Below are 13,056 nucleotides of genomic sequence, written 5' to 3' on the forward strand. Positions count from 1 at the left end.
TATCTGAAATTATGCTGTAAAGTTGCACGGGGGTAAAACGATAATGCTTATCGACCCACCCCTAAACCTCATATTCAAATTTTTGGCTGCATGATTAGTCCTATTTATCTGGGTAATTGGATTGGTTTATTGCCCTGCATGTATCTACGAAAAAGGAAGCTTCTGATTTAAAAGCCTCCGACCAAAACCAGAATGGCTGGAGAAGATTGGCTTTCATATTCCTGTTCTAGATTAATTATGTTTGTTTAGAATCAATAGTCTTACCCTTGGAATTTTTGAGTATAATCAAGTTATATTCGACTATAAAGATTATTGAAGAGAAAAGAATGTCACTAGTGACAGAGTGCAACAAAGTAGGGAAGGATCGTAGGATGGATTATTGTTTAGGGGCCTGTGTAGCTCTGCTTCAGCAAAAGAAAAAACGGAGCTGTGCTGCAAATTTTTGAGCAACTTTTATAAGCATGGAGTAACAAATGCATGCATCCCCAGCCTATTTATACCTTTAGTCTAACTGTGTCATAGATGAAAGCCAAAATTAAAGTGATTCTGGCACAGGGTCAGCTTTTGTTTATATGTATGAATATTCATTGAGGTCTTTATGTGCAGTGTTTCTTTATAGGGTCTGTTAGTGGATCTGATTTATGAATTTAAAAAAATAATGCAGTATGTTTTATGTAACACGGGCTATTCTCCTATTATGATGCAAGGATGGAAAAGAGCGGACTGTATATTCAAATATGAATACATTAATTAACACGTTGCCTGGTGCATATATCTAATATTATCACAAAGGCAGACAATGAACAGATAACTGGCTTTAACAATTTATTCTTCTCTCTCTCTCTCTCTCTCTCTCTCTTTTTCCTTTTGTACCGGAAATCAATAATGTTTCACTCTGCCAACTAATTGGATTGCATATGTGTGCCAGGGGAGATCAGTATGGCAAGGTAACATAAACAATGTTTTTATAAAATTACTTTCTGCAGAGGAAGAGCTTAATCCAATGAATAATGTATTTTGTTTTTTATTTGTCTCCTACAAATGAAATGAGTTTTGGAACTCATGACAAGCAGGTCTTCCGCTAGCATAAATTACAGCTATAATAACCTTAGCAGGAATTATGAGCTGTTCCACTTCTTACTGATGATTCCATAAGGACTTTAGAGCGAAACCCGTTTATTAATCAATGAATAATAAGTATTTGTGTAAATTAATGGATACATCTGGTTGAAAAGGTCACCGCCCTTTCCGCTGATTGATGCACTGTACAGTGCAGAAGGTCGGATTTGCAGATGAACAAACAAATTACGAATCATCGAGAAAATATTGGGTGACATGAACAAAAAAAAAAAAAAAAGTAGCTTGCACACACATAAATAACGTTTGGAAATGAACAGTTATGTGTGATTGATCAGACACGTAACTGCAGTAGACTGTTGCAGTATCAGGGTGACCAGGGGATTGTTTGATTAAATCCATGACTGCTGCTCAGAGTATTGTCAGTGTTGAAGGGCTGCAGGTCATGCGTGTCCTTATCTTTTCCCTCAGCACTGTGAAAGGCGCTGTCCCTTGTCCTTTGTCCAAGTCTTAAGTCCTATTCATAAGGATGAGTTTTGTTGGAGAGATCTTTTCTATGTGTTATTTTTTTTTACCTCCGTTAAGCCCAAAGTGTTTACTAATTTTCTCAGCAGTTTGTCAGAATATTTTAATAATGTTTTAACACGTTCACAAATGCGTACCAGAATCCTTGCAAAATTACATATGACAGTATTTGCGACAAACACCAGTCATCTTTTCTTCTTTTTGTCTTCTGCACAAATCAGATCATGTGTACCATATGGATATATGCTTGGCAGCTTGCGACTACAGTTGGGGCTAGGATTTCGCTGAGAGTTTTTAAAGGGATTTGGACAGCTCAAACACGTCTGAACTCTGTGGCACATGTTCTATCTAATATAATGGCTCATGAGCAGGTCAGGCTGGGCCGAATGCCTGCCATTGATGTCTGTATCTCATTACGGCTGCTCCTGCTAATCTAAGCACTACAACCAGATGTTTGCTGCCAGAGCACTGAATGCAGACACAGTGATGATGTTTTACTTACATTATTGCTGTAGGAATGCATTAGCTGTCATACTGCAAGCACTGGAGCAATACCTGCGACACACAGCTGATCAACATGTCACTCCAAGCAGTGGTGACCATACAGTAAAGTAGGCCATGATACGATGTGGATATATTCCATGTTTATACACATCTGTAGGTGCGGTTATAACACAGTTTTTAGAAGAATTACAAAACCTGTATGGTCAAGCTGACCATCTGTGTGGCCCTTTTATGTGACTAAACAGTTCAGTGTTCCAGGGCTCATGGTGGGATTATCTGCTTTGCACAAGCCCTAGTCAAGCATGCACAAGTGGGCAGATAGTGCTTTCGTCTGGATGTAATATGTCTCCCTGTGACACAGCATGAGCGGCAGTTTGAAAAGATGCAGTTGGCTGGCTTCACATGTCTCAGAGGAAGCATGTGATAGCCTTTACCCTCCAGGATGCTAGCTGTCTTATGATATGATAGGAAAGAACTAACTGGTGGGTGGGCAAAACTAAAATTAGGCCAAGACTAAAATTAGGGAGAAAACCAGGGAGGGATAAAAAAAAAAAAAAAATCCCACTTGACTTGAGTGTCTTCTACTCATCTTGTAGAAATGTCTCTAAAGAATGTTCCAGCCCCACAGAGCACACTCCTAAAGGGCAGCTCCTGGCAACAGGAAACTTTACTGCTGGAAACATTGCTCATTCAGCAGTTACTCCAAAGGATAACAGTATCATGGGGTATATTTTTAGAGCTCAGGGTTCTTTTGATATAAAACCCAAATAAGACAAAAACTAACCCTGCTCTGATTTATTTGAAGAATCCACAGTACTAGAACTATAAGATTAATGTCCAATTTATAACTTTGAAGATTATCAAACTGGCTATATAAAAGGATACCAATAAAACTTTGACTGACAAGACATTTGTTTTTTTTAAGTTTTTTGAATGTCACTATCAACTCCCTATTGGATTCAATTCAATTCAATTTTATTTAATGGTCATTATTGCAAAGCAGCTCTAAAGAATAAAAAGTATTGATAAATGAAATGATAACTGGGAACAATAGTGGCTGCCATAAATTAAATAAATGGGTTTAAAAGACTGTTGAAGGGATGTTTACAGTCTGTCACTGCCATTGTTGTTACCCCAGTCTCATAGTCTACTCCGATATCACAGATTACTATGATGTGCTGGTGTCGTCAGAAGTGAAACCGAAACTGGTAGAGAAGCAGCCTGATGATGCATTGTAAACTGAACTTGTATTTCAGTGGCTCTCGTGATCCTTCAACACTATTTGGAATTAAATTGATTTGTAAGTACTTAGCTAATTCCAAGTTGCTGTATCCATAACCTGTAATTATAATATACTCATAATATACAAACATAATTAAGGCTTATGAGTTTGCCATTTTTTTTGAATAAAAAGCCAAAAAAACCTTAAATTTTTTCTACATAGAATTTACATTTCTACATTCCTTTGAATAAAAAGATACATTTTCATTTCTTCATTGCTACAAACACAACTGCAGACTGATTCATCAATTGTGTTATAACTAAGGGAGGTGGATTTATATTGTTTTGCAAAATCATGCAAAACATACACTGATTTTTTCACAATTATTGTGTCACAAAATATTTTAGCAGAATTGCTAGAAAGTTAATAGCAATTACATAATAGGATTATGCTGGTCCTTAAGTCCTGCCCTCATATTCAAAGCCATGCAACCTCAAGTATTGTTCACACTAGTGGAGGTACAGTATGTGATGCCTCCATGACTTCAATGTCCCAGAACTCAGTGATATGGCTGTTCTACCATTCTTGGTTTCCTATGTGCCAAGGACCAGGTCATTCATAATACATCTACCCTCCTTGCACATATAATGGACCTCAGAAGTCCTAATATATTTTATATATATATATATATATATATATATATATATATATATATATATATATATATATATATATATATATATAATTAATTTTTTATACTTAAATTTCTATATTTTTCTATATTGTACAGAATCTTTTCTTTTCCATATTTGTACAGCTAAGTTTTTTTTATATTTTTCTTATATTATATATTCTGTCTTTATAGATCTTTTATTTTTATTTTTATCCTAGCTAAATTTATTTTCTATTGTATTCATTTATTTTCTTATTTATATTTATTTCCTATTAATAATCTTTTATTTTTAAGGTCAGGGAAAGTCTATAAGCATTTCATTGCATATCGTAATGTGTAAGACTTTGTACCTACTTGCTTCTGTTGATTTTAACTTTAAACAAATTTAGACAAACTACGTCCATTTATTTGTATTCAACATTAACACATTTTTTATCAAAGCCTACAGTATAAGTTGACTTTAAAATACAATTCAGACAGCACTTACTTTATTATATATTATTATTTTAAATAGATAGATAGATAGATAGATAGATAGATAGATAGATAGATAGATAGATGATAGATAGATAGATAGATAGATAGATAGATGATAGATAGATAGATGATAGATATCAGATCATGTGTCATGAAGACTCTTGCAGGAGCATGAAGAAATCTTACCACAATACAATGAGGCAATATGCCCAGGTTCCATTTAATGAGACGGTGCTCTAATATTTTATGCTTGAAGAAGAAGCGCCTCAGGTATGTTTTCATGTCAAAGCTACCTTAGAACGAGAAATCTTGCAATCGTGGTGAGCTAACTTATTAATTTTTTTTCTCCACCTCACCTTCATCTCGATCTAGTGCTTATTATTTATACCAGCCACTCCAAAAAAGAAGTTGTTGATGAAATATGCAGGAAACCGTCTGTCAAGTTTCTCTCAGGATGATGAAATCATACGGCAACAGTGAAACAGGAGCTTGTTTGTAGTGACCACTTTGCTGACCAGAGATGTGTCTCCAGTGGCTCCCCAATCAAATTATCAGAGGGAATCTGTGGACCCTCACAGAAGGGGGAAAAAAAATGCCAGGATGAGAAAATGAAGGAAACATACTGCCCTAAATGTTTTCAGAATGTACTTCTTGTTTCTGTCAGATGGTCAGTCGAGGGCTGGCTTACATTGAGGCTGTCAGGTCTTGACCAGGATTTTTGCATCGAATTTGGATCATTTAAGAGACAGGAGAAAGTGTATCGAGTGAGCAACTGGTAGGTTCAGCTTATATGGGTTATGCATGGTGACGCATACTTGTTAACATACAGTAATAAGTAATAAAATGAAATTTTAAACATGTTTGTATGTAAAAACAAAACATTTCATAAAATGCATGCACAACATGCACACTTTGTATGCAAGTATCTTGATCTATACAGCCTGTCATAATGAAATTAGCCACAATAGCCCCAGCTCCCTGGGAAGAATAGCATGCTTGAAAGTCACCCATGTTGTTTTACACTCTGTTGGGTCGTTGGCCAGTTTATGTGTTCAAGTCATTAGCTGTTCAGCCCAGCATGCAGCTGGCAAATACTCTATCTGAAAACAAATTAATGTTATTACCACACACTTTTCTTCCATATACTGTAGCTGGTGGTTGTAATAAATGCAAGGGGGAAAAAAAGATTCTCTAATGTTTCTACCCATATCAGTGATCCCGTTTCTACGGTCTGTTTTCCTCTTTTAATTTTGTCTCTGCCAGAGTGATAATGCAATTTAAGTAAGTCATTTTGAAACATCTACAGTCATGCCATTTCCTTTATTAAGTCAGTGCAGATATCCAGTACAGTATAGATTCTTATTCGACAATAAAATCAGCATTAATGACAGGCAATTAATCTCAAATATTAGTTTAAACCTTCCATATCAGAACAGAGTATTAAATCTAATGTGGCGGAAAATATTTAAGCTGATATTTAAGGCCCTGGAGGCTGGGTCAATAAGAACAGAGCAGATAGCAGACTTTTAACTGCTGGTCCATGCATGAGGACAGGTGGAGGTTAAACGCCTTAATCCGTCTCTCCATCACATTAGCCTTGACTGTGGAACATACACTGCATTGATCAGGATAAATGTGTATAATCCAGTATGGGTCTCATTTACAAAATTGTGCATGGTACTGTATGCGAACACCGTGAACGGAAGAAGGCTCTGTATGGTAGCACACTCGTAGTGCTTCTCCTAGCACACGGTAAATTGGATCGGTCTGATTAGCTCTGAAGTAACCTCTACAGCAGGCATCTCTCTACATTTCCATGGGGAGATTAAATGGACCTGGCCATGCGAGCACTGCATGCTCAGGGTTGAACAGCTTTTGGGTTAGACCCACTTTAGGAAATAGGGGCGAACCCATATTGTGTGGCAAATCACATCTATGCTATAGGAGCTCGGTCTATAGGATGACATCAAGAGTACTTCTTTGAATTCTCCCGAGCTTCAGTACCTTCTCAGAAATGTTGTCATGGTCTGTTTATTTCACTGGAATAAACAAGCCAAAAGCAGGGTTTAAACTGTGCTAAATTTTGTTGCAGAAAAATCCGACCTTGTAAAAAAAAGTATTTTTTCATGAGTTGAACTCACCAGTGGCTGATTAAGTGTCCAAAAATGGTAATGTTAAAAATCCACCAGAAATACAGTAGGATGCCATAGGTTGATTATTAAAAATCTAATATTTGTTTTAACGAGCAATAATTCAAATACTGACCCGACCACAATAATGAATATACTCCACTGCTCTTTAAAGCATGTTTACTAAATGTTTAACAATATAAAATTGTGCATTTTCACAATGACCTTGGTTTGTGGTGATTCTAATATGGGTAGGACTAGGATCTTGGTACGCTTACTGTTGGTTAGTTACTGAGTGGAGGCTACATTTGTATCAAAAAAGGTTACTTTAAGAAAAATATTGAACATACAGTACTATAACATTTTACAACTTGCATATGCGGTACTCAAACCGCAGCTTGCTCTTCTGTGAGCTTATTTGGAATTAAGTTCAAAATCCTGTCAATTTTGTTATTATCATAATAATAATATTATTTATCATTGTTTGTTTAAAAAACTTATTTATGACAGTCTGTGTTTTTTTTTTTAACAGGAAAAGGATACTTGACTGCAAAAACGTTTTAAATGCTTGTTAAGGTATCAAATAAGTAATTATGCAAAATTGTGCGACATCTACAGGAATATTACAAATGATTTCCTACCCATCATTGGTGTCTGTTTGATGAGCAGGTTTTGTCCTTTTTGCTGGTAGTGTACTGTAGTGTGCCAGGTGCATGCTATGTATGTATGCTAAGTCTCTGTGTTTTCTGACCATTGCATGAGCTTTTATAATTTTAATTCAATTCAAGTTTTATTTAATTAATGAACATGATTAATAATCCCGATCTTACTTAATTGATTACCTTCATATTTGATTAAACAAAGCACAGAGCAAATAATTAAATCATTTGGAAGTTCTTGTAATAATTGATTGACTTCTGTATAAAGCATAATTAATACTAATTAGATCTCTAAAAATCTTGAGCAAGCCAATTAATCAAGCTGCAGAGTGCTGAATGAATCTCAAAGTTAAATCTTTTTGATTTTAATGGTATGTCAAGAAATATGCGGTATTTAGCTTGATTTTAAGTGCTGGCTTTGTTTGCGTTTTTTTTTTTTGTTTATTACGAACGCTTGTTTTCGTGCATGATTTATTTGGAATTCATGAGGTGTCCAACTGCACAAGTTGACACAAGTCTCCACGGAGATTAATTATTGAGTGAGGCGGTTAAAAGTCTTTTTCATTAATAATGCACAAGCTTGTGTACCTTCCATATGTTATCATTTCTTTCACAAAGGCGTATGTTGCTTGCTGGTACAAACGCTGTCATTACATCATTATTCCTGTGCTTAATCATTTTACTGCGTCTATTTGTGAGGCCTGAAAACAAAATGGGAGATTCATTTTGATTTGCAATTGCATTCCCAAGCACATTTACCAGGCACGGGGCTTAAATGCTTATGTTTCTGTGAGGAAATCCTTGTCTCGCTTCTCAACAAGATTACTCCTCTGCTCGCTTTGCTTTCTAGTGGTATTACTGTGAAGAATGAAGTATAAAGCTTAGCCGGCATCTCAATCATGAGATCCTGGGACCATTCTGGGACTTTCTAGATGTCTTCAACTCCCTAACTCTTTTTCTACTCAGTCATACCCTGGAGGAGCTTTATTATGGAAGAGCAGCGTGAGTGTGTGTGCGTGTGTGCGTGTGTGTGTGTGTGTGTGTGTGTTTGCATGCCTGAACCCTATGGACAAAAAAGCACTAAGGCGAGAAGTTGAGGATTGGGGGATGTGAACCAGTGCAGGCAGAAGAAACCTCTGATGGTGCTGCCAGCCTTTTCTTGTGTGCCTGCTCGTCCTGAGACAATCGTGCAGCTGTCTACCATGCTGGCCACTCCGCAGGGGAGCCAAGGCACATCCATCATGCACACTGTTTGCCAGTGCCTTCTCTACTCAACACTCCGTCGGACTGGATGGACGCCAGCCGTTCCCCCCCTCAGCCGGATCCCAAACTGGCCCTTCTCAGCCGAGATGCTTTCTAGAGACTCAGTAAATTGGGATGGGTCCATGTGTGCCAGCAGGGGTTGTTGATCTCTACTGTATCCTGGGGTTCAGGCTCATCAATATAGAGGCTTTGCTTAGTTGCAAAACATAGCACTGCATCATAGAGACACAAATAATACAAGTTTTGCACCTACTACTTGTTAGTACAGTAGTTAATGGTCATGGTTATCACAAATGCTGAGCAGTGTTTCATGCGTAGGCATTGATTTTGTGCCTTTATTGGCTGTCTTGTGTGTTAAGGCATGTGTACTGTACTGTATGTATTCTGGGCATTTTCTGCAAGTCCGTCCTCACTGTTATGCTCTAATAAGCCACACTGTATAACACAGATGAAACACTTTGGCAACACAGATGCCTGGCAAAATTTTCTAAGGCACTGTCAATTAATCATTTTACTAACAGCTAACAAGCTGTGATGCAGTTTGGAAGGCATAAAAAGTCAGATCTGATGAGATTTTCGGAATGTATTTATTTATTTATCTATTTATTTATTTAATAGGACTGGTTTACTAATAAACAAGAAGCCATTTCTCTTCCCGGGTATATACAGTACAATTCTTTCGGCTCTCCAAAGAAGACTTGGATTAAGTCCAAGTCCATGCCGCTCATCATTCTGTATGCCAATCTAAACACAGCATCTTTGTCCTGTAGAAAATACATCTGTTGCGCTGCTCCTCAGACACAGCAATAAGTCAATTTGCGGATTGCAAATATAAGTACTCATGAGCCAGATCTTTGAACGTTTCCAATTCACGGTCCCCTCTGTCTCTATGACACAGGTGAACACAGGACATGCCTGTAGTAGACAGCCATAAACTATCTGAAAATATTATCTGAAAATATTTGATTTAACCACAGAAGGCACCTATTACCCTATAACTTTTGTAAACAGAAATAAATTTACAGGCAGATGAACATGTAGGAACTACAGCAGTTGGTACAAATTAAAATATATTTTCTCTTTATCCCTTCAGATGAGAAACAGATTTTCACTCGCAGCGTTGCCTGTATCTCCACTGTGCAGCGACTACTGAAAGATCAGATCTATCAATACCATCTCACATGTTGTGAGAGCCGTATAAAATTGAAAGCATGTCCATTTTTGAAATCAATGCCCCTCCAGGCAGATAAATGTTTTAATGCATTTTTTAATATTCCTGTGCAAGACGTTTTTTAATAGTTTGTGTTAGCTTGCCCAGTTTCTTATTTAAGCTCTATGTAAGTCTATACTGTATGTTCACTACCGGTCAAAAGTTTGAACACATTTATATATTCAGTGGTCTTTTTATACTTATAGGGTGAAATAAGAAATATGTGATAAGAAATAATGCAATAATCTAATAATCTGAACAGTTGATATTGAGATGTGTCTGCTACTCATGTTCTGTATAGCCTTCATAACGACTCGAACCTGAGCTGCTGTTAACTGGTGGTTTTTCTTTTGAAATGTTCTAAATTAAAATAAACTTCTCTGCAGCAGAGGTAAGTTTTGGGCTTTTTTTATGGGATGGTCTTCAAGAGAGCCAGTTTCTTTAAGGTGCTTGATGGGTTGCGCAAATGCACTTGACAATACTGTTCTTGCAAGAACTGTTCCAAAAAGGTCGCTTGATTGTTGTTGTTGTTGTTTTTAAATGAATTGCATAATTCCATATTTGTTATTTTATACACCACCGTTCAAAAGTTTGGGGTTACTTTCTAACTCATGATGGTTCCTGATTTTTATTTCTTTCTACATTGTAAAGGAATGATGAAGGCATCTAAAAAAAAATGCATTAATCTCTTTTGAACAGTTGATATTGAGATGTTTCTGCTACTTATGCTCTGTAAAGACTTCATAACGCCTCTAATCTGAGGTGCTGTTAATTGGTCATTTTTCAGGCTAATAACTCTAAATGAACTTCTCGTCTGCGGCAGAGGTAGGTTTTGGTCTCACCTTTATGAGAGCCAGTTTCATTATGACGCATTTTGCAAATGCACTTGACAATACTGTTCTTGCAAGAACTACTACAGAAAGGCTGATCCCATATGTGTTATTTTATAGTTTTGAAATCCCCGGTATTGTTGTAGAATGTAGAAAATAAATCACTAAACAAAAACAAAGAAATTTGCAAGTGACCCCAAACTTTTGAACGGTAGTGTAGTTTTGAAATCTCCAGTATGTTTTTACAGTGTATGAAATAAAAACACTAAAAAATATATATATATTGAATTAGAAGGCGTATCCAAACCTTTGACTGGTACTGTATTTGGGGAGGAGAATCGTATGAAGTGAAAATGGAGTTTAAAAAAATGTTGTAAAAACTGATCTGCTCATAATGCAAGCAAGTAAATATACAAGTCTATATTTAATCTTGTTTTTAACGTATATAAAGTGTATATGTAGACCATATAAATTATTTTTTGTCACTTACTATGTAAACTGCAAACTACTGGAAATAGTAAATATTCACGCACTCACTCATCGTCTATACCACTTTATCCTTTATACAGGATCACGGGGGCCTGGACCCCTATCCTAGGACATCTTAGGAAACAGTAAATATGATTTTTAAAAATGTCTTTTTATACCTGGAAAAAATTAAATCTAGGACAATGCTAATTCGGGTGCTTGGTAAAACCACGAAGTGACCCAACTGTCCAAAAAGGCCCCAGTACCAGGTCGTGATGTCGTGATACATGTGTTCATCATTGAGATCATGGATGGAGAGAGTGATAGGGGCCTTCAGATATGTGGGTACTGTGACAGAGGCTTAAAGGGAGTGTAGAGAACGTGATATGTGCCTTAAGACAGGTGGGTACTGGTCATGTTTGATGTTGTAGACCTAGTTTCAGGCAGTTGGAACCCAGTGAAGGGAACAAAGGAATTATTTGATGTGGGGAGGTTTGGTAAATTGGAAAGGTTCTAATTCAAGTTTTTGAGACAGATTTTCAAGGTGAAATCTGCAGTATTCTAGTATAAAGGTAAAAAGGCATGAAAGCAGACTCCATAAATAGAAAAATTGTAAAACTTGCATGAATTAGGTCAAACATCTACTACCTCTTAGCTGGCATTAGTACAGTGTAGGTTTTAGGTTTTAGGCTACCTTAGTGCTGTTTAGGAGCTTGTGACAATGAGCTGAGCTACCGATTTAGATGCAAACCTAGTAATATCTTCATGTTTCTACTCTAGTGGGTGTAATTGTATAAATTGCAATAAATGCAGTGTCAACTAACTTCAAGTGCTGTGACTCTTCTTGAAGAAAGAAGTGTAGATTTCAAGATCACAAATCCAATTTCAACCCCCACAGCTCTTATCTCCCCCCACTAAGGAGGAGGTCAATCTGGATAGAACTAAGGAGAGTCCTTAACAAGGAAAAGGTATACAATTAGTTTTTATGATGCCAGATTGACTGAGAATGCTTGTCACTCAAACATGTGACAGACTTTATTATGCTTCCCAATCAAAGTGCTTCAGATGGCGAAGTGTGGCACTGGCTCGTGCTGCAGTGCTACAGTAGGACTGTGATGAGTAATTACCTCATACTATGACTGGACACATTCTGTGCCACAAGGTCTAACTTCCTGAAAATAAAACCATCATCCGCCCTGATTCTTCAAAACCTGGTGTGGGATTTCCTTTTTGTGCTGGTTACCATCCATTCCCATCCCTAAAATCCTTATGTTGTACTGACATGAGTGTCTCTGAAATCTGGTGACCTCCTCTTCAACTTTTTCCAGGTTTGGTGCTTCAGGATAAATTTCAGGATGGCAACTCAGTCAAGGAAATGCAGTGACATTCCCAATCAACACCATTAACACTTTGTTTGTATTGACATTAAGCTGACCTTGGGATGACCTTAGTGGTTGAACCTGGGAATTTTCTGTTAGGTAATATAACCAAATCACCATTACAGAGCATATTTCTGCTGTGACTAGTATGTGTCCTGTAATGCAATTTAGACTGCATAACAGCCTGATGAACAACATTATCCTTAATGTTTAATAGAAAAGGCTCCTATGATGATCCCTTTTTTAGGAGATACTGGGTTGGGGACGTCATTACTGTGGCATATAGATAAGCTAGAGGTAATTTCGCTTGCCACACTATGTGAAGTGTGTTTCCTGTTGGTTAAACCTGCCTCCTCTGTGTCCAAGGATGACACATTATGTCGCTCCAGGATGTCTGTGCTGCTAGTGTCTGGATTCTCTCTATCTAGTGGGCAGTTATCAATTTCACTAGAATCAACAAGACTACATTTTGTGGTATGAATGATAAACAATGAAAGACAAAATGGTTTTATGAAATGCTCATCTTTTTTTTTTTCCGTTAATAGATAGTTACTTAATTTTGTCTTTTAATGTATTACTAAGTTGTGTCTTTTGTACACTAGTTCGCTGCACCTCAGAGACCTTAAAATAAACCAGATGC

The sequence above is a fragment of the Clarias gariepinus genome, chromosome 13 (assembly GCF_024256425.1).
Source record: "Clarias gariepinus isolate MV-2021 ecotype Netherlands chromosome 13, CGAR_prim_01v2, whole genome shotgun sequence".
In the NCBI taxonomy this organism is placed as follows: domain Eukaryota; kingdom Metazoa; phylum Chordata; class Actinopteri; order Siluriformes; family Clariidae; genus Clarias; species Clarias gariepinus.